General features: G+C 39.2%; 1 pseudogene; it reads right to left on the reverse strand.

Moving 5' to 3' along the window:
* Positions 1–20,062: 20,062 nt before the first annotated feature.
* Positions 20,063–20,969, reverse strand: LOC103004301 (pleckstrin homology domain-containing family A member 3-like; annotated as a pseudogene).
* Between the last annotated feature and the right edge of the window lie 5,558 nt (positions 20,970–26,527).

Raw genomic sequence — 26,527 nt, forward strand, 5'->3', positions numbered from 1 at the left:
TGACTATGCATAACCCCTTTCTTGGGTTCTGAGCTAGGAGAATAAAGATCTGGGAAATTAATTTAGATGTGCATGTGTATTTAGATGTGCATGCATGCCTGTAACACAGGCATATTAACCAAATTTTAAAAGTAAAGAACTGACTCACAGGGATTATAAAGACTAATGGAATCTGAGAACCACCTCCCTTTAACTCTCCATGAAAATACCCTTGAAAGGATACAGATAACAAGGAAAAAGCAACAGTGATTCCAGAAACTAAGCATAAAAAGAGTGGAAACAGCAAAATTATGGAGGGATATCTTTAAACTTTGATGACATTACATAAATGTCATTGAGAACTGATGTATCCTTTAACCCGTAAACTAAAAGAGCACTGATACAATTTTGGGCAAATCCCATTCATATCCCCTCAATAATGCATGTGAAATTTAACTTTATGTAGATCTGAGTTTAATTCTTGGATTCTTGCCTCTTATCTGCCCTGTAATTCTGGGGAAGTTACTTCATCTCTATAAGCTCCTACTTCTTTATTTATGAAATATGGAGTGGATTTCATTACTTTCCTCAGAGTCTGCATGTAGGAATTAAGCTGGAGAATGCATGTATGTATAATAGTATCATGTTGTTTTTTTTTGTTTTTGTTTTTGTTTTTAAACATCTTTATTGAAGTATAATTGCCTTACAATAGTGCGTTAGCATCCGCTTTATAACAAAGTGAATCAGTTATACATATACAATATGTTCCCATTTCTCTTCCCTCTTGCATCTCCCTCCCTCCCACCCTCCCCATCCCACCCCTCTAGGTGGTCACAAAGCACCGAGCTGATCTCCCTGTGCTATGCGGCTGCTTCCCACTAGCTATCTATTTTACATTTGGTAGTGTATATATGTCCATGACACTCTCTTACCCTGTCACATCTCACCCCACCCCCTCCCCATATCCTCAAGTCCATTCTCCAGTAGGTCTGTGTCTTTATTCCCATCTTGCCACTAGGTTCTTCATGGCCTTTTTTTTTTTTTCCCCTTAGATTCCGTATATATGTGTTAGCATACTGTATTTGTTTTTCTCTTTCTGACTTACTTCACTCTGTATGACAGACTCTAACTCCATCCACCTCATTACAAATACCTCCATTTCATTTCTTTTTATGGCTGAGTAATATTCCATTGTATATATGTGCCACATCTTCTTTATCCATTCATCTGTCGATGGACATTTAGGTTGCTTCCATGTCCTGGCTATTGTAAATAGAGCTGCAATGAACATTTTGGTACATGACTCTTTTTGACCTATGGTTTTCTCAGGGTATATGCCCAGTAGTGGGATTGCTGGGTCGTATGGTAGTTCTATTTGTAGTTTTTTAAGGAACCTCCATACTGTTCTCCATAGTGGCTGTATCAATTTACATTCCCACCAACAGTGCAAGAGTGTTCCCTTTCCTCCACATTCTCTCCAGCATTTATTGTTTCTAGATTTTTTGATGATGGCCATTCTGACCGGTGTGAGATGATATCTCATTGTAGTTTTGATTTGCATTTCTCTAATGATTAATGATGTTGAGCATTCTTTCATGTGTCTGTAGGCCATCTGTATATCTTCTTTGGAGAAATGTCTATTTAGATCTTCTGCCCATTTTTGGATTGGGTTGTTCGTTTTTTTGTTATTGAGCTGCATGAGCTGCTGGTAAATCTTGGAGATTAATCCTTTGTCAGTTGCTTCATTTGCAAATATTTTCTCCCATTCTGAGGGTTGTCTTTTGGTCTTGTTTATGGTTTCCTTTGCTGTGCAAAAGCTTTTAAGTTTCATTAGGTCCCATTTGTTTATTTGTGTTCTTATTTCCATTTCTCTGGGAGCTGGGTCAAAAAGAATCTTGCTGTGATGTATGTCATAGAGTGTTCTGCCTATGTTTTCCTCTAAGAGTTTGATAGTGTCTGCCCTTACACTTAGGTCTTTAATCCATTTTGAGTTTATTTTTGTGCATGGTGTCAGGGAGTGTTCTAATTTCATACTTTTACATGTTCCTGTCCAATTTTCCCAGCACCACTTATTGAAGAGGCTGTCTTTTCTCCACTGTATATGCTTGCCTCCTTTATCAAAGATAAGTTGACCATATGTGTGTGGGTTTATCTCTGGGCTTTCTATCCTGTTCCATTGATCTATATTTCTGTTTTTGTGCCAATACCAAACTGTATTGATTACTGAAGCTTTGTAATATAGTCTGAAGTCAGGGAGCCTGATTCCCCCAGCTCCATTTTTCGTTCTCAAGATTGCTTTGGCTATTCGGGGTCTTTTGTGTTTCCATACAAATTGTGAAATATTTTGTTCTAGTTCTGTGAAAAATGCCAGTGGTAGTTTGATAGGGATTGCATTGAATCTGTAGATTGCTTTGGGTAGTAGAGACATTTTCACAATGTTGATTCTTCCAATCCAGGAACATGGTATATCTCTCCATCTATTTGTATCATCTTTAATTTCTTTCATCAGTGTCTTATAATTTTCTGCATACAGGTCTTTTGTCTCCTTAGGTAGGTTTATTCCTAGATATTTTATTCTTTTTGTTGCAATGGTAAATGGGAGTGTTTTCTTAATTTCACTTTCAGATTTTTCGTCATTAGTGTATAGAAATGCAAGAGATTTCTGTGCATTAATTTTGTATCCTGCTACTTTACCAAATTCATTGATTAGCTCTAGGAGTTTTCTGGTAGCATCTTTAGGATTCTCTATGTATAGTATCATGTCATCTGCAAACAGTGACAGCTTTACTTCTTCTTTTCCGATTTGGATTCCTTTTATTTCTTTGTCTTCTCTGATTGCTGTGGCTAACACTTCCAAAACTATGTTGAATAATAGTGGTGAGAGTGGGCAACCTTGTCTTGTTCCTGATCTTAGCGGAAATGGTTTCAGTTTTTCACCATTGAGGACAATGTTGGCTGTGGGTTTGTCATATATGGCCTTTATTATGTTGAGGAAAGTTCCCTCTATGCCTACTTTCTGCAGGGCTTTTATCATAAATGGGTGTTGAATTTTGTCAAAAGCTTTCTCTGCATCTATTGAGATGATCATATGGTTTTTCTCCTTCAATTTGTTAATATGGTGTATCACATTGATTGATTTGCGTATATTGAAGAATCCTTGCATTCCTGGGATAAACCCCACTTGATCAAGGTGTATGATCCTTTTAATGTGCTGTTGGATTCTGTTTGCTAGTATTTTGTTGAGGATTTTTGCATCTATGTTCATCAGTGATATTGGCCTGTAGTTTTCTTTCTTTGTGACATCTTTGTCTGGTTTTGGTATCAGGGTGATGGTGGCCTCGTAGAATGAGTTTGGGAGTGTTCCTCCCTCTGCAATATTTTGGAAGAGTTTGAGAAGGATAGGTGTTAGCTCTTCTCTAAATGTTTGATAGAATTCGCCTGTGAAGCCATCTGGTCCTGGGCTTTTGTTTGTTGGAAGGTTTTTAATCACAGTTTCAATTTCAGTGCTTGTGATTGGTCTGTTCATATTTTCTATTTCTTCCTGGTTCAGTCTCGGCAGTTTGTGCATTTCTAAGAATCTGTCCATTTCTTCCAGGTTGTCCATTTTATTGGCATATAGTTGCTTGTAGTAATCTCTCATGATCTTTTGTATTTCTGCAGTGTCAGTGGTTACTTCTCCTTTTTCATTTCTAATTCTATTGATCTGAGTCTTCTCCCTTTTTCTCTTGATGAGTCTGGCTAATGGTTTATCAATTTTGTTTATCTTCTCAAAGAACCAGCTTTTAGTTTCATTGATTTTTGCTATTGTTTCCTTCATTTCTTTTTCATTTATTTCTGACCTGATCTTTATAATTTCTTTCCTTCTGCTGGCTTTGGGGTTTTTTTGTTCTTCTTTCTCTAATTGCTTTAGGTGCAAGGTTAGGTTGTTTATTCGAGATGTTGCCTGTTTCTTGAGGTAGGCTTGTATTGCTATAAACTTCCCTCTTAGCACTGCTTTTGCTGTGTCCCATAGGTTTTGGGTCGTCGTGTCTCCATTGTCATTTGTTTCTAGGTATTTTTTGATTTCCCCTTTGATTTCTTCAGTAATCACTTCGTTATTAAGTAATGTATTGTGTAGCCTCCATGTGTTTGTATTTTTTACAGATCTTTTCCTGTAATTGATATCTAGTCTCATAGCGTTGTGGTCGGAAAAGATACTTGATATGATTTCAATTTTCTTAAATTTACCAAGGCTTGATTTGTGACCCAAGATATGATCTATCCTGGAGAATGTTCCATGAGCGCTTGAGAAAAATGTGTATTCTGTTGTTTTTGGGTGGAATGTCCTATAAATATCAATTAAGTCCATATTGTTTAATGTATCATTTAAAGCTTGTGTTTCCTTATTTATTTTCATTTTGGATGATCTGTCCATTGGTGAAAGTGGGGTGTTAAAGTCCCCTACTATGATTGTGTTGCTGTCAATTTCCCCTTTTATGGCTGTTAGTGTTTGCCTTATGTATTGAGGTGCTCCTATGTTGGGTGCATAAATATTTACAATTGTTATACCTTCCTCTTGGATCGATCCCTTGATCATTATATAGTGTCCTTCTTTGTCTCTTGTAATAGTCTTTATTTTAAAGTCTATTTTGTCTGATATGAGAATTGCTACTCCAGCTTTCTTTTGATTTCCATTTGCATGGAATATCTTTTTCCATCCCCTCACTTTCAGTCTGTATGTGTCCCTAGGTCTGAAGTGGGTCTCTTGTAGACAGCATATATATGGGTCTTGTTTTTGTATCCATTCAGCCAGCCTGTGTCTTTTGGTGGGAGCATTTAATCCTTTTACATTCAAGGTAATTATCGATATGTATGTTCCTATTCCCATTTTCTTAAATGTATTGGGTTTGTTATTGTAGGTGTTTTCCTTCTCTTGTGTTTCTTGCCTAGAGAATTTCCTTTAGCATTTGTTGTAAAGCTGGTTTGGTGGTGCTGAACTCTCTCAGCTTTTGCTTGTCTGTAAAGGTTTTAATTTCTCCATCGAATCTGAATGAGATCCTTGCTGGGTAGAGTAATCTTGGTTGTAGGTTTTTCTCCTTCATGACTTTAAGTATATCCTGCCACTCCCTTCTGGCTTGCAGAGTTTCTGCTGAGAGATCAGATGTTAACCTTATGGGGATTCCCTTGTGTGTTATTTGTTTTTTTTTCCCTTGCTGCCTTTAATATGTTTTCCTTATATTTAATTTTTGACAGTTTGATTAATATGTGTCTTGGCGTGTTCCTCCTTGGGTTTATCCTGTATGGGACTCTCTGTGCTTCCAGGACTTGATTAACTATTTCCTTTCCCATATTAGGGAAGTTTTCAACTATAATCTCTTCAAAAATTTTCTCAGTCCCTTTCTTTTTCTCTTCTTCTTCTGGTACCCCTATAATTCGAATGTTGGCACGTTTAATGTTGTCCCAGAGGTCCCTGAGACTGTCCTCAGTTCTTTTCATTCTTTTTTCTTTATCCTGCTCTGTAGTAGTTATTTCCACCATTTTATCTTCCAGGTCACTTATCCTTTCTTCTGCCTCAGTTATTCTACTATTGATCCCATCTAGAGTATTTTTAATTTCATTTATTGTGTTTTTCATCATTGCTTGGTTCCTCTTTAGTTCTTCTACATCCTTGTTAAATGTTTCTTGCATTTTGTCTATTCTATTTCCAAGATTTTGGATCATCCTTACTATCATTATTCTGAATTCTTTTTCAGGTAGACTACGTATTTCCTCTTCATTTGTTAAGTCCAGTGTGTTTTGAGCCTGCTCCTTCATCTGCTGTGTGTTTTTCTGTCATCTCATTTTGCCTATCTTATTGTGTTTGGGGTCTCCTTTTCACAGGCTGCAGGTTCGTAGTTCCCGTTGTTTTTGGTATCTGTCCCCAGCGGCTAAGGTTGGTTCAGTGGGTTGTGTAGGCTTCCTGGTGGAGGGAACTAGTGCCTGAGTTCTGGTGGATGAGGCTAGATCTTGTCTTTCTGGTGGGCATGTCCACGTCTGGTGGTGTATTTTGGGGTGTCTGTGGCCTTATTTTGATTTTAGGCAGCCTCTCTGCTAATGGATGGGGTTGTGTTCCTGTCTAGCTAGTTGTTTGGCATAGGGTATCCAGCACTGTAGCTTGCTGGTCGTTGAGTGAAGCTGGGTCTTAGTGTTGAGATGGAGACCTCTGGGAGATTTTTGCCGTTTGGTATTACGTGGAGCTGGGAGGTCTCTTGTGGACCAGTGTCCTGAAGTTGGCTCTCCCACCTCAGAGGCACGGCCCTGATGCCTGGCTGGAGCACCAAGAGCCTTTCGTCCACACGGCTCAGAGTAAGAGGGAGAAAAAATAGAAAGAAAGAAAGAAAGAGGCTATAATATAGTGAAGTAAAATAAAGCTATTGTAAAGCAAAGCTATACAGACAAAATCTCACCCAGAAGCATATACATATACACTCACAAAAAAAAGGAAAAGGGGAAAAATTAATATCTCCTGCTCCCAAAGTCCCCCTCCTGAATTTGGGCTGATTCGTTGTCTATTCAGGTATTCAGCAGATGCAGGCACATCAAGTTGTTTGTGGAGCTTTAATCCGCTGCTTCTGAGTCTGCTGGGAGAGATTTCCCCTTCTCTTCCCTGTTCGCACAACTCCTGGGGTTCAGCTTTGGATTTGGACCCGCCTCTGCGTGTAGGTCGCCTGAGGGCGTCTGTTCCCCGCCCAGACAGGACGGGGTTAAAGGAGCAGCTGCTTCGGGGGCTCTGGCTCACCCAGGCCGCGGGGAGGGAGGGGTACAGAGGAGGCGGGGCGAGCCTGCGGCGGCCGAGGCCGGCGTGACGTTGCACCAGCTCGGGGCGCGCAGTGCGTTCTCCCGGGGATGTTGTCCCCGGATCCCGGGACCCTGGCAGTGGCGGGCTGCACAGGCTCCCGGGAGGGAAGGTGTGGAGAGTGACCTGTGCTCACACACAGGCTTTTTGGAGGCGGCGGCAGCAGCCCCAGCGTCTCACGCCCGTCTCTGGGGTCCGCGCTGATCGCCGTGGCTTGCGCCCTTCTCTGGAGTTCGTTTAGGCGGCGCTCTGAATCCCCTCTCCTTGCGCGCAGCGAAACAAAGAGGGAAGAAAATGTCTCTTGCCTATTCGGGAGCTGCAGACCTTTTCCCGGTCTCCCTCCCGGCTAGCCGTGGTGCGCTAACCCCTTCAGGCTGTGTTCACGCCGCCAGCCCCAGTCCTCTCCCTGCGATCCGACCGAAGCCCGAGCCTCAGCTCCCAGCCCCGCCCGCCCCGGCGGGGGAGCAGACAAGCCTCTCGGGCTGGTGAGCGCCGCTCGGCGCCGAGCCTCTGTGCGGGAGTCTCTCCGATTTTCCCTCTGCGCCCCTGTTGCTGTGGGATCCGCGCTGATAGCCGCGGCTCACGCCCTTCTCTGGAGTTCGTTTAGGCGGCGCTCTGAATCCCCTCTCCTTGCCCGCCGCGAAACAAAGAGGCAAGAAAAAGTCTCTTGCCTCTTCGGCAGCTGCAGACTTTTTCCCGGACTCCCTCCGGGCTAGCTGTGGTGCGCCAATCCCTTCAGGCTGTGTTCACGCTGCCAGCCCCAGTCCTCTCCCTGCGATCCGACTGAAGCCGGAGCCTCAGCTCCCAGCCCCGCCCGCCCCGGCGGCTAAGCAGACAAGCCTCTCGGGCTGGTGAGTGCTGCTCGGCGCCGAGCCTCCGTGCGGGAACCTCTCCGCTTTGCCCTCCGCACCCCTGTGGCTGCGCTCTCCTCCGTGGCTCCGAAGCTTCCCCCCTCCGCCACCCGCAGTCTCTGCCCGCGAAGGGGCTTCCTAGTGCGTGGAAACCTTTCCTCCTTCACGGCTCCCTCCCACTGGTGCAGGTGCCGTCCCTATTCTTTTGTCTCTGTTATTTCTTTTTTCTTTTGCCCTACCCAAGCACGGGGGGGGTTTCTTGCCTTTTTGGAGGTCGGACGTTTTCTGCCAGCGTTCAGTGGGTGTTCTGTAGGAGCAGTTCCACGTGTAGATGTATTTCTACTGTATCTGTGGGAAGGAATGTGATCTCCGCGTCTTACTCTTCCGCCATCTTCTTCTCATGTTGTTTTAAAATAGGTTTTATTATTATTTAGAAATGGTAAGGCTAACAGAGATAACTGTCATTGAAAATATAGTTTGTTATACTTATGGATGTCAACTTTACTGTGGCTTCCACGGGAAGGAACAGGCAAGGCAGGTTAAACATTTTTAGGATTGAGTAGTTTGAATAATTCCATTGGCTCTGGGGTCTCTAGTTTTCTGGTACCCGACCCTGGGGTGATTAAGGCAGGTGACTAGTGGCCCAGAATATGGGAATCCAATAGACAAGTTAGTTGGGCTGTGGGATCTGGATTACACTTAAAAGGCATGTGGGCAAATTATTGTTTTGAATTTTTCATGATCTCCACTGATCTAAATGATACTGTTTTTATATATCAGTTTATCCTTTATTCATAGATCTATTTTTCTTCTGTGCATTTTTTTCCCGTGGGTCTCCTGTATCTTTTCTTCCTGTATAGTTTTTCAATATATACTAATTGTTTTAAACTTTTTGTTTTGAAATAATCTTAGACTTGCAGAAAAGTTGAAATAATAGTACAGAGTTCATGCATAAGTTTCAACCAGTTTCCTATAGTAACATCTTTTTAAATTTTTTAAAAAAATTTTATTGGTGTAGAGTTAATTTACAATGCTGTGTTAGTTTCAGGTGTAGAGCAAAGTGATTCAGTTATGTATATATATATATATGCATTCTTTTTCAGATTCTTTTCCCATATAGGTTATTTCAGAATACTGAGTAGAGTTCCCTCTGCTATACAGTACGTCCTTGTTGATTATCTATCTTATATAAAGTAGTGTGTATATGTTAATCCCAAACTCCTAATTTATTCCCCCCCCCACCTATGATAACATCTTCAATAACATAGTACAATTGTCAAAACCAGGAATTAACATTGTTACGCTGCTATTAACTAAATGCAAGCCTTTCTCAAATTTAACCAGTCTTTTACCTAATGTTCTTATTCTTTTCCAGGATCCAATTTCAGTTCTTATATTGCACTTAGTTGTTGTGTCTCCTTACTCTCCTCTAATCTGTGGCAGTTCCTCCCTTTCTCTTTCTTTCCTTGTCTTTTATGATGTTGACGTTTTGGATGAGTTCTAGCCTGTCATTTTGCAAAATGTTTCTCAGTTTAGGTTTGTCTGATGTTTACTCATCATTAGACTGAAATTATACATTTAAAAAAATAATACACAGAAATAATGTTATGTTCTCAGTGCATGGTATCACTATATCTTCTTACTGGTGATGTTAATATTGATAACTTGGTTAAGGAGGTGTCTGCCAGATTTCTCCATTGCAAATTACTATTTTTTCCTTTATAATAAATACACTGATCTTAAATATAGAGTTCAATGAGTTCTGACAAATGCATACATCTAGATAACCCACACACCTAAGCTATGGAACACTTCCATCCCTCTAGAACATTTGCTTATGTGGCTTCCTAGCATCCTCTCCGTAGTAACATCCCCAAAAGCAACTCTTCTGATTTCTTTGATGTATTTCTGGATTCCCTCTGCTAAAATTTGTTAAGGATATTAGGATCTATGCCCATGAATTATATTGGTCTATAATTAAACTGTCTTTTTTTTTTTTTCTTTTTTTTTTTTTTTTTTTTTTTTTTTTTTAATGAGGATCTTGAATCAGATGCGTATGTTTGATTGATTGATTGATTGATTTTGGCTGTGTTGGGTCTTCGTTTCTGTGCGAGGGCCTTCTCCAGTTGTGGCAAGCGGGGGCCACTCTTCATCGCGATGCGCGGGCCTCTCTCGTTGCAGAGCACAGGCTCCAGACGCGCAGGCTCAGCAGTTGTGGCTCACGGGCCCAGCCGCTCCGCGGCATGTGGGATCTTCCCAGGCCAGGGCTCGAACCCGTGTCCCCTGCATTAGCAGGCAGACTCTCATCCACTGCGCCACCAGGGAAGCCCCTTAAACTGTCTTTTAATGTGCTTGTCTTGTTTTGGTATAAGGATTATTCTGGCTTCAAAAATAAGTTGAAAGATACTTCCCTTCTGTTTTCTGAAAGAGTTTATGTAATAATGGTATTACCGTTTTCCCAAATATTTAATAGAATTCATCACCGTAGCTATCTGCACCTCGAGTTTTGATGGTGGGTAGGTTTGCAGCAATGAATTCACATTGTTTAATACATACATGGTTATCAAGATTTTCTATTTCTTTGTGGGTATGTTTTGATAGTTTGTGTCTTTCAATAAATTTTCCATCTAAGGGGACTTCCCTGGTGGCTCAGTGGTTAAGAATCCACCTGCTAATGCAGGGGACACGGGTTCGAGCCCTGGTCCGGGAAGATCCCACATGCTGCGGAGCAACTAAGCCAATGCACCACAACTACTGAGCCTGTGCTCTAGAGCTTATGAGCCACAACTACTGAGCTGGCGTGCCACAACTATCGAAGCCCATCTGCCTAGAGCCCGTGCTCCACACCGCAATGAAGAGGAGCCCCCTCTCTCTGCAACTAGAGAAAGCCTGCACGCAACAATGAAAACCCAAAGCGGCCAAAAGTAAATAAATAAATAAATTTATTAAAAAAAATTTCCATCTAAATTGTCAAACGTATTGGCACAGAGTTATCAACAAAATTGCCTTATCGTGTTTTAATGTTTGTAAGATCAGTAGGGATGTTCTCTCTTTCGTTCCTAATATTGATAGTTTGTGCTTTTTCTCTTTCATCTTGATCTACAGAACTATGGTTTTATCCAAACTGATGATCTTTTCAAATTATTAACATATGAATGTCTTTTCTTTTTTGTTAGTTTACTTTCTATTTCACTGGCTTCCACTTTTTATTATTTTCTTCCTCTTATATTTGGGTTTCTAGCTTCTGAAAGTAAAAGCTTAGAGTATTAATTTTAAAGTTGTATTCATTGTTAATATAAGTATTTAAAGATTACAAATTTCTCTTTCAGTGCTGCATTAGTTGCATTCCACAAATTTCGCTATATTGCATCTATAAATTGCTTCCAGTTGTTTCATAATATCCCACATGTCTTTCCACTTACATTACTATCTACAACTCTCAAGGATGAGTGACTCATGTTGTCTCCAATACTCTAACACCCAACACAAATACTGCTTCAGTAATTCCTAATATCATACCCTTGTATTCTGAGAACTTCTTTGTGGTACATACCCAGGAGCAGAATTTTTATCATATATCTAATTACCTTGCTTCACTCTATTAATCATTTGAACAATTTACAAAAAACATAGTTTTTTTCTTGATTTACATGTAAATGGTGTTTCATTTGTGCTTAAAATGCTGGTTTTCTTCTTTTTCAGTCCACATATCTTTATTCTTTTTTTTCTGCCCCACTACAACATTGACTAGAATTGTTAATCTTTGTCTTAATCCTAGTTTTGAAAAGACTGTATCTTAGACATTTATGGAAAGTATTTTGTAGTTTCCTGTTTTCAGCCTAAGCTCCTTCCTAGTGTACCATGGTTTTCATCATTGATGAATATTAAATTTTAACAAAACATTTCTAAATATACTGAGATTATTATATGGTTTTTCCCCTTTAATATATTTTTGTAATGATTTTTTTTTCCAAATTGAATTCAGGGTACATTGCTGGATAAGCACAATCTTGCCATACTGTTTTTTTTAAATATATTGCTTTATATGTTTTTCTCTTTTTTTGGAATATATGTTCAGAAATGAGATTAGCTTGTTATTTTTCCTCTCTTGTTATATCCAAATCTTGTTTGGGCATTAAAGTTATACTGGTCTCATAAAGTTGTGGAACAATCTCTGATGTTTTGTTTTCTGGAAAACTTTGTAATTCTGTCCCTTGAATCTTTGGTATGTTTCAACTCGAAAAATAGCTGGGTGTGTGAGAGTGTGTATGTGTACGTGTGATAATGTAACAGTAATATGTCAATTTTCTTCTTTTGATTTGATCCAGTTTTTGTAAGTTTTATTTCTCTATGAAGTTGTTCATTTATTTAAAATTTCAAAATTGGCACATACAGTTGTTCATTTTGTTTTCTTAATAGTTAATCTCTGCTTCATCTAGAGCTATACTCCTTTTATTCCTGTTATTATTTTTAGTGGGTTTCTTTCCTTGTCATAAACATTTCATTTTACTTTTTTTTTATCTCAAAGAAACATCTTGAAATTTCTGCAATGATTTGTTTTCTTTATTTTCTTCTAACTTATTGTGTTTTAATTATTTTATTTTATGTAACATTAAATTGAATGCTTTCTCTTTATATTAATCATATAAAGCTGACTGCCACCAATAAAAAGAACCCCGGTCAGTAAATTTCCAAAATAGAAACCTCCTTCTTTCTCACTTTACATCCAATTAACTTACATTCTGCAAAATGATTTTCAAACTCAAACCCCTCTGATTACATAGGACTTCAGAGTCCTTCACAGGATCTTTGTATCCAAGGCTTCAGGCAAAGAAAAGAGAGCATGTGTGGAAAAAGCTCTTTACTCCTCAGGGATGGCAGTCATTACATCCATTCACATTTATTGATGAGACCTATTGTTTGGCCACAAGTCTCTGTAGTAAAGCTGGGAAATGTAGTCTAGCTGTGGACTAAGCAAAAAGAAAACACAGATATTGGCCAGCCTTGGGCCAGTCGTGCCAGAGTCCATAATTGTACTCACCAAATATCCACTTTCTCCTTCTCTCCATGCTGACCTCCCGCCGAGAAATATCCCAACGACATACCCCGTCATTGTATACTGCTCAAAGTCCAGGATCTTCAGGTGATTTTCTGTCCTCTTCTTCAGATTTGAACATGATTCCTGTTCCAGCAGCCAATAAGTAATAAAACTAGTTATCTGTTCCCTTCCACACGCATTGTACAGTGTTAAAACCAGGGACAGAAAAACCACTCCACAAGCTCTGATTCAGAAAGGGGAAGAATAGGAGATATAAAACAACCATTATTCTGTGTTAATTCAAAAATCCTCCTGAGCAATCTTAACATGGACAGTATCCTCCTGTCCCTATTTTGGAGGTGTGAGAAGTTCTTTGCATTCTTAGAATCAAGCAGGTTTTGATTCTACTCTGGAGGGGAGTCTTCTTCTATCTGTGGTCCTCTGGGGCCCCAGACTCTAATCACTGTTAAATTATTCCTTTGTCTGTTGTTAGTCCCACTTTCTTTTCTATTTCATCAGCATCACCAAGGATGAGGTAGCAAAGCCCTCTTGGACTTTGTCAGCGGCTGCTGACCTCCATAATACTCCCCTGTCCTTTGTAGCCCATCTCTGCTCCAGGTTAGTGGGTCAAGCATTATCAGAATTTGTTCCCCACTAACCAGTCTGTTTTGACCACAATCTCTTATCCCATTGGAGCTCTGGATTATGGCTAGGACAGGATTTTACTTACTTTCCCAGTGGACTTCTCCCTCCAGTGTATGGTGGGTGGTGTGGTACTTGCTCCCCTAGATCCCTCCTTGCTAGGTTGCAGTGGCTTGGCTGCTTTCTTGTCCTCAAAGTGGCAGATCTTGAAAGGTAGCCCTCTCCATAGAGCTACTATCTCCACATTCTGTTGATTACTCCCTCCCCTCTCCTCTTCAGTTCAGGAGTAATAATGGCTCTCTGCTGTTCCTGACCCCAGGGTCAGTTTACCATCCTTCTTTGGATTTCCTTAACCCCCCTACCTATACCTTGGTAAACATGTCTTTATCCAACTCTCCTTGATTGCTTTATTTGAGCACACCCTCTTACTCTTATTGAGACATAAATGATGATGTAAGCAAATCTGACTTTGAATTCCAACTCTGCCACTTGCTTTAAGGACAAGTTTTGTGACACAATTAGTGATTATTTTGCACAAAATTGTTTTGCATGATGTAATACTAACAGTATTTCTTGTGCTTGAGATAAACTAAAAATATATATAGCACATGAGTTTCTTGTGGTAGGAAGGGAAACTTCCACATTTTAAAATAATGTTTAGTTTTGGTTCTCCCAAAAAGCAGAGCTTGAGACAGTTTTACATGTGTGAAGTGATCCCAGGGACCCAGAGTCGCGGAATTGCAAGAGTAAACTGGGAAAGAAAGGAAGACTAATCCAAAGGTGCATTATTGACTTGGTTCTGCTATGAACAACCAGAACTAAATTTCCCTGCAGAGTTTCTGAAGACTAAGAATATGTCTCAGAACTGTCAGTCTAAGGGCATTCGAGAGAGGGATTTTTATCCCCTGACTCCTGTCTACCACACGTCAAGCAAGATGTTATCTCTCTAGCTGTTCCAGAAAGGCTGCGTCAGCTCCCACAGCATCCTGTATTGAGACATAAGAGAAGCCCTAGGGCAAAAAGCAAGAAATGAGGAACTGTTAAGATATATCTGAAGACTGCTGGTTGTCACAGCGATAGCCAGAGCCAAAAGGTGGTGGGAATTTTTAAATTGGCATAAAAGTTGTCCAACCTATTACCATCCCTCAACTTGGTAATTTACATAAGCAGAGGTCAATTTACAAATGTTTGTTCAATGAGAACATGCAAACTATTCTTTCATAGTCGCTTTAGATTTCATTCCTTTTGATAAATACAAAATTGTCAAACTGTCATTCAAGTAAGAACTCTGATTTTTGAGCTAGGAACCTTGATGCCGGAGGAGACTAGGAGGATTGTTCTCTGGGTGCCAAGACACATACTGTTCGAATAAACTGTGACAGTTGTAAATGCTTCCTCTAAAACTTTATGGCTTCCATTAGTTTTGCGTATTGATCCAGACTTGCATTTTCCATTTGTTTGATAATTATAATATTTTCTGTTGTGCTTGTAAAAATGTCTATAACACTTATAGCATTGCAGAGCACTTGAATTTTTTTTAAAATGACAAATGTTTATGTGTGACTTTTCCTTTGCATAAGTTTATATCCAAATTTCAGGACTAACATATAATCTAATATGTTCTATTTGATCTCATCACTCAAATTTCTAAGTTGCCACTCCTCCCCATCCCACCTCTGCCATAATTCTTAGTAGGATTCACGTGAACTCTAAGATATGACAAATCCTCTTAAAAATAGATGTACTGTTGAGCATCTTTTCATGTGCCTCTTGGCCATCTGTATGTCTTCCTTGGAGAAATGTCTATTTAGGTCTTCCACCCATTTTTCAGCTGGATTGTTTGTGTTTTTGATATTGAGCTCCATGAGCTGTTTGTATATTTTGGAGATTAATCCTTTGTCTGCTGTTTCATTTGCAAATATTTTCTTCCATTCTGAGGGCTGTCTTTTTGTCTTGTTTATTTCCTTTGCTGTGCAAAAGCTTTTAAGTTTAATTAAGTCCCATTTGTTTATTTTTGTTTTTATTTCCATTACTCTAGGAGGTGGGTCAGAAAAGATCTTGCTGTGGTTTATGTCAAAGAGTGTTTTTCCTGTTTTCCTCTAAGAGTTTTATAGTGTCTGGTCTTACATTTAAGCCTTTAATCCATTTGGAGTTTATTTTTGTGTATGGTGTTAGGTGGTGTTAGGTAGTGCTCTAATTTCATTCTTTTACATGTAGCTGTCCAGTTTTCCCAGCACTACTTATTGAAGAGGCTGTCTTTTCTCCACTGTATGTTCTTGCCTCCTTTGTCATAAATTAGGTGCCCATATGTGCATGAGTTTATTTCTGGGCATTCTATCCTGTACCATTGGTCTATTATTAGAGAAATGCAAATGAGAACTACAATGAGGTATCACCTCACACCGGTCAGAATGGCCATGATCAAAAAATCTACAAACAATAAATGCTGGAGAGGGTGTGGAGAAAAGGGAACACTCCTGCACTGTTGGTGGGAATAAAAATTGATACAACCACTATGGAAAACAGAATGGAGCTTCCTTATAAAACTAAAAGTAGAACTACCATATGACCCAGCAATCCCACTACTGGACATATACCCTGAGAAAACCATAATTCAAAAAGATACATATAGCACAATGTTCATTTCAGTACTATTTACAGTAGGCAGGACATGGAACCAACCTAAATGTCCATCAACAGATGAATGGATAAAGAAGATGTGGCACATATATACAATGCAATATTACTCAGCCATAAAAAGAAATGAAACTGAGTTATTTGTAGTGAGGTGGATGGACTTAGAGTCTGTCATACAGGGTGAAGTAAGTCAGAAAGAGAAAAACAAACACCGTATGCTAACGCATATATATGGAATCTGAAAAAAAAGAAAGAAAAATGGTACTAACGAACCTAGTTGCAGGGCAGGAATAAAGAGGTAGACATAGAGAATGGACTTGATGACATGGGGTGGGAGGGCGAAGCTGGGGCGAAATGAGAGTAGCATGGACATATATACACTACCTAATGTAAAGTAGTTGGCTGATGGGAAGCAGCAGCATAGCACAGGGAGATCAGCTCGGTGCTTTGCGATGACCTAGAGGGGTGGGAGAGGGAGGATGGGAGGGAGGCTCAAAAGGGAGGGGATATGGGGACATGTGTATGCATATGGCTGATTCGCTTTGTTGTGCAACAGAAACTAACACAGTATTGTGAAGCAATTATACTCCAATAAAGATCTATAAAAAAAAAAAAAAATAGATGTACTTGGTTTGGTTTGGTTTACTTGGCCAGTATTTAAAAGTAAAACTTCACACTTATGAAGAGTATATAAAATGTTAAAACACAACTTAATTTAGTGAAAGTGGACATGCAAATTAACTTTTTTGACAGTTTTACTGAGATAGATGGCTTGTAGAGTCATTATGCTTTGTTGCAAGTAATACGATCTTCTCTTTATAGATTAAATTCCATTTTTATTTTTAAGACCTGTAATTGTTGAATTCAATCTTGGAAATCAGAGATGCAGAAGCTATTAAACTCTTAAGTCATTGGGAGTACTTTAACTCACTTCAGAATAGGCATTTTTCATGTCTTTTCTCAGTACACAAGGAATATGTGCCACCTGCAGATAACTAACTTGATAGCAAATTCACACTTAGAGCCTCTCCTTACACCTCACTCCTTCCACTCAATGATCACAGGAGTACCTGTCTTTTTCATTTCCTTCTCGTTCCCTCTTCCTCTCCCGCTCAAGATGTGCTTTATTTCGCTTCACAAGTTACCAAAACTAATATAAGAAAATCAGAAAATCTGAACGGCCCTGTGTGCTAAATAAATTAAATTTATAATAATAAAATTCCTCACATAGAGAACTCCAGGCCCAGACGGATTCATTGGTGAATTCTATCGAATATTTAACAGAAAAAAAAAAAAAAATCCAAGAATATACAAGCTCCTTTAGAAACTAGAGAAATAGTGTGCATTCCACATCTATTTTTATAAGCCAGCATAACCCTGGTATCAAAATCAGTCAACAACTTTACTTGAAAAGAATATTACATATGAGCATAGATACAAAGTGATAGGGATACACATTTTAGCTTTATTGCTAGTAAAGCTGTTTGATATACGTCTCTCAGGTCTTTTCATCTCTCAGGTCTTTGGTTTAGAGTCACACACATCTTTATTTTAATTAAAACAGGTGTGTATTGTACATATTGTTTTATAATATTTTTATTAGATTTTATGCCATGAACATTTTTTCATGTCATTAAATATCCATCTATAACATAATTTTTAGCTCTTCTCAAAGTAATGCCTATCTGTTTAATCAGTTGTGATTGGCTTTAGAGAAGTACTACTTCTGAGTATTTTACACATTCCTTGTTCTGTGTATTAAAACACACACACACACACACAATATAAAAAATTCCCTTTATAGTTGAACATATTTTTTTCTTTTAAAAATTATTTTGATTTATTTGATCTAAGTTAATCTCTCTCTATCCTTTTTAATAGAATGTTAGCTTTAAAAGGGTTTTACAAAAGGGTTTTGGAAAAAAAGTATGACATAAATCTTTCAGTATAATAATAAATAGGCCAAAACTAGTGAAAAGATGAAAAATGAGCAAAACACCTCATTATGTTATAAACGTTATAAAAAGTATCAATATTTGAAAATTACCAGATGCTGGTCTAGGGCTATCCAAGTTTTAAGTACATAGTATAAATTTTGAGGAAATGAAGCCCAAACCCTCTGTATGGGCTTGTCTCTCTCTGCCTCTCTAAGAAGAAATTTGTGTGACTCGATAACTCGTTGAAAGTAATGGTATGTCAAATATTGAGTCCTATGCATGTATTTCAACTTATGCTAAATTATGGGGTGCATCAGGGGGAGAATGGAGGCATCACCAAATTTTTGTTAGATATGATTGTTAAAAGAAAAACTCAAAATAATATAAAATTTTACACTTGTATAAAATAAGGGACATGTCATTGACCATGACTGGAAACCGAGAAGTAACAGGTTTATGATGAGAGGAAATCAAATTTTGATTCATATATACTTAGTGTGAAGTGACTAGTGAACTCCAAATAGAAATGACCAAAAAGTCTAGATTCGAACATTAGATTGGAGGTCAGCTTAGAAATTGGAGCATTTGAATAACCTTTTTATCTTTTAAGAAAAAATTTTAGTAAGAAATTTCCCTGGAAAAAAAATAGTGGTTTATTACATTTCTGTCTTCATATTTTTTTTGAATGCAAAAACCACATATTTATTAAACATATGATTAACTTAAAAACACCAAACCAGTTTGTGTTAAAGTGCTCCTCATCCAAAACCTTGGACAAAACCATCACTCCAAAGTGAACTGAAAAAACAGTTTACAAGGCAAACACTGACAATAGGTATGGACAGGCACTACCAAAAAATGCTATTTGTTCTTTAATTAAATAATGTTGTTCTATGGCTTCCCTGGTGGCGCAGTGGTTGAGAATCTGCCTGCCAATGTAGGGGACATGGGTTCGAGCCCCGGTCTGGGAAGATCCCACATGCCGCGGAGCGACAAGGCCCGTGAGCCACAATTGCTGAGCCTGCGCGTCTGGAGCCTGCGCTCCGCAACAAGAGAGGCCGCGATAGTGAGAGGCCTGCGCACCGCGATGGAGAGTGGCCCCCACTTGCCACAACTAGAGAAAGCCCTCGCACAGAAACGAAGACCCAACACAGCCATAAATAAATAAATAAATAAATAAATAAATAAAATAATGCCGTTCTTAAGTTATGTAGAGCAGTCACCTTGACAGATTCCTTTTTTATAAATATTCATAAATAAAAAATGTCTAGATATTCTAAAGAGCTGCAAACATTAATACCTTACAACAGCAGCTTATGTCTATTTTCGGAAAAAAAGCACTAAAATCCTCTTCCATTGCAAGTCGTTTATTTCTCTGGTGGAAGTGAGCAAGTTCACTACAATATTAACCTCTTTTCTAGAACAATGTAAATAACAAGGTATACACATCTTAAATTTGGTAGGTCATAAAAGTTAGGAGGCAATCATTTTTTTGATGCAACAGAAAAATAAATAAGTAAAAATTAAATAATTTAACCCAATATTTGGTATTGACAAATCAGTAGTGTCAACTTCATATACAAAGGACAGCACAATCTGGTTTTTAAAAAATCCTCAATGTCATGGTATTTGGGGTAAAAATATTTCGAATATTAAAAGTTTCCTTTTTGCTTAAAGGAATATAAGACAAACACCATCAAGCTGCGACCGTAACTCACTTTCAGCTGGGGTAAAGTGACCATTTGGTCCATGGCACAAGTTACATATATCACACTTCTGTCACACTGAAACCTTAGGTTTATAAGATTTCATGTTTATAAGCTACAATACACACTGACTAAGATGTCAGTCCCTCACAGTTTTTTAGAAAAATATCTACATTTGTCCTTACAGATGTCAAAATGTTACACCATCATTTGTTCAAAAACCAAAAACATGCACATTCATACTGTGAAGTTATTAGGAAAATACTCTTGCAAATAAACTATGTAAAGATAAAATACACTTCAAAGGTATGTGGGTTGTTTTTTGTTTGTTTGTTGTTTTACAATATTCTATAAAGTGCAGAGAAATCCTAAGGGAAAAATTACTCCCTATAACATAAGTTTAATTACAGCAGCTTTTGCAGAGCAATACTTAGAGGAAGTTGGACACTTCCGTTTCCTCAGGAAGAGAAGGATGGAAGAGGATCTTCCGATGCAGATTTTTTTTTGGCCATAAGTCTGCTTTCTTCAGGAATGATTGCTGATGCCAAATCTCCATTAAGTGTATTTCTTGAACAGTGAACAGGTCTATCTGGGTCTTCGAGAGGAACATCATTACAAGAGTCTGTATCTGAGTAGGTTCTTCGGCGCCGCTGGGAGAGTCGGTGAAGTGTAGACACTGTTTCTTTTACAGAGTGGCTACTCCTCTCTGAACTGCAAGAACCAGGGTGGCTGAAAGAACGCTTCATCATCTGAACAAGAGAAGGTGACACGGGAGAAATGAAGGGATCCGGATGGCACAGCTGAAACATCTCGGGTTTAAACTTGGCATTCGCTATCTTCACACATTCCTCAAGCATTGTGATGAATGTATTACACGTCCCCCTAAGTAGAGGAGAGGCTTCATTCATGTTCTCTATGCTGGGAGATGAATGATTCTCATCATGGTGAACAAACTCTTGGATCGTATGAACTTGCTTCATTAGGAGGTCACAGTAGAGGCGAAGCTCAGACATTTTGGTTTTCAGAGATTCACAGGTTCCACTTATTTCTTTTTTCTTTTTTAGTCCTAGTATCAGACAAACAGGCTTTGGAGCTCCCCAGAGCACCCAGCCACCTTTGTCTTTCAGCTGCATTCACTGCCTTCATGTAGAAATGCTGCTCTCCTGGAATGATTAATTCCATTCTTGTGCTGTCTGCCGAATGGACTTTAATTTCACAAACTGCCATCTTTATACTTCTTTTGCTCCCTTTGCAAACATCATCTTGTGAATCATAGTAGGACAGGATTCCATTACCTGAAACAAACCAGCGAGCCTGCCAACCTGTGAGATGGTTGGTCCACGTGTACAGAACTCCCTCCACGCTTCAGAGCCCAGCGCCGCGCCGCCTCCTGGCCCGGCGCCGGCCGCGGTGAAGGGGGAAACGCGGGGCCTGGGCAGCCCCTCCCCGGGCGCCCCCAGCCCGCACCGAGCAGCCCCCAGCCCGCGCGCGCTGCCGGGACGTGGCGGCCCTCAGAGGCCGGGACGGCGGCCGCCGCGTGGTGCTTGGGGGCCTTGAGACATCCCCGGGCGAGCCCGGGCGGCGGCGGCAAAGTCGGGACCGCGGCCGGCCTCCCGCTCGCGCTTCCACCGCCCGGCTGCTCCCTTCCGCGCCCCCTCTGTCTTCATATTTTTAAAAGGGGAAATGTTTACCATACTTTAAAGGCTTCTTGAATATCCATCATCAAACATTCTAAGAGCAATTGCTTATTGAGGGTATTTTTGTTCACCCAAATTTTAAGCAAGGCTTTAACAATTTTTTGGCAACTCTGTACAAAATTGCCAGCTTATTTATGAGCATATATTACCTGTGTACAAATAACAGAACATGTCGTAAAGATATGAAGATTTTTCAAATGAGCTTATATTTCCTCCATAACCCAGGAAGATTATGGAATAGCTACCTTGATGTACTTCATGGAATAAGGATTGTTTAGCATCAAGTGGAACCGTGTATAAAAAAATCTTCCCAATTAGATTCATTCATTGAAGACTCCTGATATCCTTTCAATCTTAATATTGGTTTAAATGTTAATCAGGAAAATTGACAGTCTTCCCTAATTTGAGTTCAGATTTTGCTCATGAATTCCATAGAGCATTTTCCCTTTATTGTTGACCACGCATAAATATTATCTATTCATAAAAGTTTAATGAAACTTAACTTTTAAAAGGTACCACAAAAGAGAAGCAGCTGTAAATGCCAAGGCTTGCACTGACTAATGTAATGCTAGTCTATAATCACAGACTCCAATCTGCCCCCAAACAAATTACACCGTGACAAAAACTGTCTGCAAAAGAAGTCAAAATGAATATAATATTGGAATCAGCTCCAGTGGAGTGACCCAACAGAATACTCACTAAAGATTAAAATGGGATCTGACAACAAGGCAAGATACGACTCCAGGATCCAGAGTACAGAGGTTTATTGCCAATGCTGAGCTGGAATCCTGGCCTAGAAAAGGGGGGATGTCCAGAAGGAAGCCACACTGGGGTTGGAAAGCAGGCTTTTGCCCATAAAGGTTAGTGATGCCGAAACCTCAAAAACCTCGGAGGTTCAAATTGGGTAAGTCAGTGTTTCAGAGTGGCAGGGTGGGGTTACCTTCCTGATTCTGCTGAGTAGCTGAGAACACAGCATACTGGAGTGAGGCATTTGGGGTTCTGTTCCTAACCCTGGCTCTTATTCTCCCAAGAAATCAGTGTTAGCCACTTAACGTTCTCTGTCCCAGTTTTCTTCTAAGTTTAATCAGATGAATACATTGACCACATACTGAATTTACTAGGATAAATTCAGTTAGTGTTTACAGTCAGTGTTTTAAATTTACAGTTAGTGTTTTAAAATAGAAGAGAATAAAATAGAACAGAACAGAAATTATAGAGCTATAAGAAATTTTACAGATCTACTAATCCAATCTTTTCAACACTATGGCTTTGAGAGAAGAGACAAATCACACATCTAGTTAGTGCTTTGAAAGCTTCTCTTTTTCAACTTGGAAATAAAAACTAGAATACGTCCTTTGAATATTTTATTGTATCTGGGGCTGGACAAATAGGTATTGCTTTGTGAAGTATTAAAAATTATGAGGTAGATAGATATGTAGTGACCTGAAAAGTATTAATGATATATACCTTAGTGAAAAAATATTGCACAATAATATGTGCAATACAAGCCTGTCTCTATTAAAATTAAATAGATATGCATATACCTCCAAGAGAGAGACCTGTTGTCAAGTAAGTATTTTATGGTGGTATTATAGGTTATTTTCATTTTCCTCTTTTGGCTTATCAGTGATTTCTAATATATTGAATATGTATTTTGTTTATAGTAGAAAAAAATATTACATTCTGTGTCCTAAAATGCAACATATATTGAAATAAAAAAAAAAGGTTTTATTACCCTGAAATGATTCCTTTTGATCTTTTGACTACCTATACAAACATCAGAACTGTACTGTTAACGCAGACCTCTCTTTTAAGTTCCAGACACAGTCATCCAAATTTTCTATGTATAGTTTAGGGCCCCATTGCTCTCTACGTAAGAGTCTCCTCTGGGACATTAGCTCTCAACCAATCATAATACTACCCTACCTTTGGAGGCATAATTGAGTACTTGATATCAAGGCCTCAGGCCCACTTTCGATAACAAAGAAACAGCTAGTTCCCAAAGTGCAAACCTTCTTTTGTCAGCACGTAAGCTATTCTACCTTTCAGAACAATCATTAAAATATCTCAGATTCTGACCACAATCTTCTATAAATTCCATCTTATTGGATCAGTTACCCTCAGTACAGCTGAACTTCAACCTCAGTGGAATCATTGATTTATTAAATCCTCTGCTTTCCCCCATCTGTCAGCTCTTTACTCTTCTCCTATCCAGGTCAAAGTCCATGGTCATCACTGCAACTACTCTCTTCCCTAAAATCACTGCCCCCTTTCTCTTTTCATTTCACATTTTCAACAAACCACATTCTCCAAATTAATGACTTTTTGATTTTTCTGTGCCTGTACCCAAGGTACGAAAACAAAATTTTTCCTTATAAATTCACAATCATTGATCTTAACCCTGCAAGACAATTACTCATCCCTCTGCAATCTGATTTTCCTCTTACATTCCACCAAAACTGCTTTCATCATTATTATCAATGTCATCTACTTCACCAAATCCAGGAGAAACTTTTTTGTTCCTTAGCTTATTAGATCACTTAGTTATCTCCAAAACAGTCATTCACTTCCTCCTCTTTAAAATACTCTGTTCCGGGGGCTTCCCTGGTGGCGCAGTGGTTGAGAATCCGCCTGCCAATGCAGGGGACACGGGTTCGAGCCCTGGTCTGGGAAGATCCCACATGCCGCGGAGCAACTGGGCCCGTGAACCACAATTACTGAGCCTGCGCGTCTGGAGCCTCTGCTCCGCAACAAGAGAGGCAGCGATAGTGAGAGGCCCGCGCACCGCGATGAAGAGTGGCCCCCGCTCGCCGCAACTAGAGAAAGCCCTCGCACAGAAACGAAGATCCAACACAGCCATGAATAGATAAATAAATAACTTTAAAAAAAATTAAAAATAAAAAAATATTCTGTTCCTTTAGCTTCTAAACCTTAGAGAATTTTAATTTTCCTTTTTTCTGGCTATTTAATCTTAGTCTTGCTTGAAGGCTCATCTTCCCATACTGAGCTGTAAGAATTTTCTCAGGGATCTGTCCTAGGTCTTCTTGTCCTCTATTCTTCATTCTCCATCTAGGGCTACGGCATCTATTCCACTCCTTGGATTTCAATGAGCACCTATATTCTAATGGATACCAAATCTATACCATTAACCCACACCTCTCCTTTAAGATCCAGGTCATTTATTCAACTGTCTACTTCACATCTATATTTAGGTGCTTCACGGACACCTTAAACTCAACAGATATTTAAAACTAACTCGTGATCTTCCTCTTTCTCCAATAGTGTTTGCTCTTCATTCAGTGCTGCTCAGTGCTGCCTAGTCAATGGCACCCCCTTCTACCCATATGTTCAAGGCAAAACCTGCTTGTCGTCTTTGACTCCTCCCATTCCCTCTCCTCCCAAACTAGCTTCACCAGCTAACGCTATCTCCAAGATAGGTCTCATTCCATACATCTCTCTCCATTTCTAGTACCCACACCTTAAACTAGGCTATTGTTATTTTTCACCTGTAATAGACTCTGATAGGGCTTCTTCCACCTACTCTTATTTTCCTCCAATATATTCCCCACATTGCTGTCAGCTTGAACTTTTAAAAACTAACATTGGATCATTTCTCTTTCCTACTAAAAATTTTCATATAGCTTCCCATTGCCTGTAGGGCAAAGACCAAATTCCTTAACACCATCTGCAAGACCTTGCCTGGTCTGCTTTCTACTTACTTTTCTAGTCCCATTCAATGATAGTCCTCTATAAAACTATAACTGTGGAAAAGAAATATTATCCCCATTTTACAGCTCAGGAAACAATTCCCTGAGAATTTAAACTATTTAAATTTAAATTATTTTCTGTTGTCAAATGCTTAGAATTTAGTAGAGCCAAGATTCTGACCTAATCAGGTTGGTTCCTATCCTCTTTTTCAGAATGCAACCGTATCTCTATAGCTCCAAATTCATTTAAAATAATATATGTCTCAAAAAAGGATAGTATTGAAATCAAACAAATATTTCACCTGAAGGAATATGTTTCCAGAGATAAGACAAAGATTCACTGAAATAAAATATAAATTATGGGTTTTTGTTATACCAAATACTAGTAGATGCAATGTTGATAATAATACCCAAGATGTATTGAGCACTTACTCAATATGAATACTTTATACTCATTCATTCATTTATGCCCTATAAAAACTGAATGAAGTCTATAATATTATGATCCCCATCTGACAAATATCTAACCTGAGACATGGAAAGATAAAGCATTTGTCCAAACTTACATACGAAGTACAGGAGCTGAGCTTTGAACCCAGGCTATCTACCTCAGAAGTTTATTTTTCCTAACACTCTTTTAATGTATTAATATTGTAATCTCAATTTTTGAAAAATGATGGAAGATGGGAAGTAGACTTCATAGGGCAGGATAAAATCCAAGCCCTTCACTCACTTTTCTAGATTTTTCATCACCATATGGCCTCCCTGTGACACTCTCCAGACTTTCTGCACAAGATACCACTCGCAAATCCCTGACTCCTGCAGTTTTCAGTCTGTGTGCACATGATCACATTGTTCTGCATACACATTACTACATCCTTTCTCTTTTTCTTTTTTAATAAGTTTATTTTATTTTATAAATTTATTTATTTATTTATTTATTTGTCTGCGTTGGGTCTTCATTGCTGCGTGCGGGCTTTCTCTAGTTGCAGCGAGCAGGGGCTACTCTTTGTTGTGGTGTGTGGGCTTCTCATTGCGGGGACTTCTCTTGTTGTGGAGTACGGGCTCTAGGCGCATGGGCTTCAGTAGTTGTGGCTCATGGGCTCAGTAGTTGTGGTGCATGGGCTCTAGAGTTCAGGCTCAGTAGTTGTGGCGCACGGGCTTAGTTGCTCCATGGCATGTGAGATCCTCCCGGACCAGGGCTCGAACCCGTGTCCCCTGCACTGGCAGGAGGATTCTTAACCACTGCACCACCAGGGAAGTCCCTACATCCTTTTTCTTTTCATAATCTTAATTATGAAGGTCTAAGCCCTTAAACATAGATAGCCCATTATAAAGTAGCACTGAATAAATGTGTGGTGAATTGAACTGGTCCTCCAAAGACAAGAAATACATATTTCCTTAAATGCACATATTGGTGGCCTAAGGTAAACAATTGAAAATCCCTATGTGTTTCAACTTTGCCATAAAAGTGTATCAAAACAATGATTTGTATGTCAATCAGTAGAAAGAAAACTAC

Source organism: Balaenoptera acutorostrata, chromosome 4, assembly GCF_949987535.1.
Source record: "Balaenoptera acutorostrata chromosome 4, mBalAcu1.1, whole genome shotgun sequence".
Taxonomy (NCBI): Eukaryota; Metazoa; Chordata; class Mammalia; order Artiodactyla; family Balaenopteridae; genus Balaenoptera; species Balaenoptera acutorostrata.